This window comes from Heterodontus francisci, chromosome 5 (assembly GCF_036365525.1).
Source record: "Heterodontus francisci isolate sHetFra1 chromosome 5, sHetFra1.hap1, whole genome shotgun sequence".
In the NCBI taxonomy this organism is placed as follows: Eukaryota; Metazoa; Chordata; class Chondrichthyes; order Heterodontiformes; family Heterodontidae; genus Heterodontus; species Heterodontus francisci.
In genome coordinates, this window is record NC_090375.1 from 181984936 (window position 1) to 181987487 (window position 2552).

At 41.9% G+C, this 2552-nt stretch overlaps 1 non-coding gene across 1 annotated transcript; it reads left to right on the forward strand.

The window, feature by feature from the left end:
• The first annotated feature begins 1422 nt into the window (after positions 1-1422).
• On the forward strand, positions 1423-1493 carry trnag-gcc (transfer RNA glycine (anticodon GCC)). Its single transcript has one exon. It is a non-coding gene; the product is annotated as a tRNA-Gly (tRNA).
• The last annotated feature ends 1059 nt before the right edge of the window (positions 1494-2552 follow it).

The window sequence follows — 2552 nt, forward strand, 5'->3', positions numbered from 1 at the left end:
GGAAGTTTTTGTGCGTATATGGTGTTCTTTTCTCAAGATGTGGGCATTGCTTGCAAGGCCAGCATTTATTGCTCATCCCACTTCTTGCCGAAATTGCCTCAATGTCTATATCAGGGATAGGAGAATCATTTCTTGGTTGCTGCTGCCATCAGATTGGCACCAAACTCAACGCTTTGGCTTGTGCCACCGAATTTCGGAAAGTCACGCAAAATTCAATTTTTAATAAGTTGAAGGCGCTGAGGTGACCACTTTATTCATGGTAAATTGGAGTGAAATTAATGGAGTTCCTTATGTTCATGTTTACCACTTTAATAGGATTATTAATGATACCCAGAACTATGCATGTAACAACTGGCTCCATTCAAACCCAAGCATTGTGAAGCAAATTGCTGTGGTAATTCCAGAAACCGAAGGTACAAATATACCATGGGCAGAGATGTGCTCATTGCTTTAAATCACTCCAGGACACCGCTGCAATGTGTGAATTAACAGTAGGTTCAGGACAACAATGACTGTGATTTACACTGTATCCAGTCAACACTTTGATGCAGATCCCCACACAAAACATTAACAAAGATTTCTCTTCCAGACATTGATGGGCCTTCGATGGAATTTCTAGCACTTTCCATATCTGGAGGGACATATTCCATTATTCCTTTGTCACCTCTGGCAAAAATAATCCTGGAAATGAGCAAGGATAGTGGGGAGCTTGTAGATCAGCTCCTAATGAATTTCCTGCTGCCACCCTGGAGGTATGCCGGGTAGCTGGCATAACTCAGAAAAATCAGGACTGGGAGTTAAAAGATTGCAGAGTTTAACATACTTAGAAAAGATAGAGAGGGGGAAAAGGGGAGGTGGAGTAGCTGTACGTATTCGGGATAAGAATGGCAGTAGAAAAAAGGGACGCAGCTATCAGCAAGACAAAAGTAGAATCCATAAAAACAAAATACTGCAGATGCTGGAAATCTGAAAGAAAAACACAAAGTACTGGAAATACTCAGCAGATCTGACAGCATCTGTGGAGAGATAGGCAGAGTTAACTCTACTTCTCTCCACAGATGCTGCCAGACCTGCTGAGTATTTTCAGCACTTTTAGTTTTTTATTATACAAGAAGAATCCATATGGATAATGAATCAATCACATTAATAGGTGTACTCGACAGACCATTTAATGGTGGACATGAGGTGCAGGACGAAAAACACAGATAGACTAGAGTTCTGATGGAAGGTCACTGACCTTAAATGTTAGCTTTGCTTCTCTCTCCATAGATGGTGCTCTGTAGAGACAATCAAAATTTGCTTATCTTCATGCTTTGCTTTAAATAGAATGCAGAAAATCAGAACACTATTTGGGAAAAAGAAACCTAATTTCTTGTGAAGTTCTTCATATGAGCAAAGACGGCGCTAACTTGCATAGCGTTCGCATTGGTGGTTCAGTGGTAGAATTCTCGCCTGCCACGCGGGAGGCCCGGGTTCGATTCCCGGCCAATGCAGCTGCATTTTTATTTCCAAAAAATTCTCATGTGCTGCAGACAGTTGGACAAATTTTCTGCTGTGATCTCTATAATGGCACAAAATTGACTTGTATTTTTTAGCTTCCAGCCGTGCATAAAGGTATTAATCTCTAATATCTCATTTTTGCTAACACATTTGGTTAAAATGTAACAGAGGTGTATTTTGCAGGCAAAGATAAAAGGCATGATTTTGCAATCCCAAGCAAAACTGTGGCACCACACATTGGTGGCATAGGGTTAGGCCATGTTGCAGTAGAATGCTGCACAATGAAGGTATCATGACAGTTCCCTTTACATTCTAAGATGTGCCTCCTAATATGAAGAGCCCGGATACACAAGAGAACCTGGTCTGTAGCCCACCTAGCAGCACAGTGTAAAATCTGGTGAGGCAGAAGCTCTTAAAAAGTGGAAATTGTGAGAGTGGCAGGCAAGTTGACTAATTGTTCACACTGGCACAGCAGTGACATGCGGGTGAAACTGCTCCCTTTGTTGTTGTGGAGATGGAGGTCCTACTGCAGCGAGTGTACCAAAGGAGGTTAGACCCATTTGGGAGCTGAAGGCCGCCGTAGTAAACATACAAGGGCAAGCTGAATGGAGCACAGTTGCCAATCATGTAGGTGCAGGCATCCAGGTACCTCCTACCTCATTGTAGATGAGGAAGAAGTATGTTGGTTATCAGGAGCAAGGGGTGAATGTGCTGCTCACTTTTATACATATTTCTTGTAGGTTCTAATCTAACATGGCACAAACAGAATATGGGAACACCCACACCCTCTGGGAAATGCCTTTTCAAACATGGTGTGTAGCCACTTGCATATACCTTTTCATTGTTTTCCCAAATTACATGGCACACTTTTATTGAAGATGGAGGTGACAGCTGAGGAACAACAAACAGATGCTGAAATATCTCTGCTGTTAGGGGTTTCTCAGTAGGGTCAACAGGATATAGACATTGGCCCTGTTCCTTACAGTGTTTCTGTTAATGGTAGGTTAATTATATTGTTAAAGATACACAGGTGAAGGGTATTGTCTAATGAA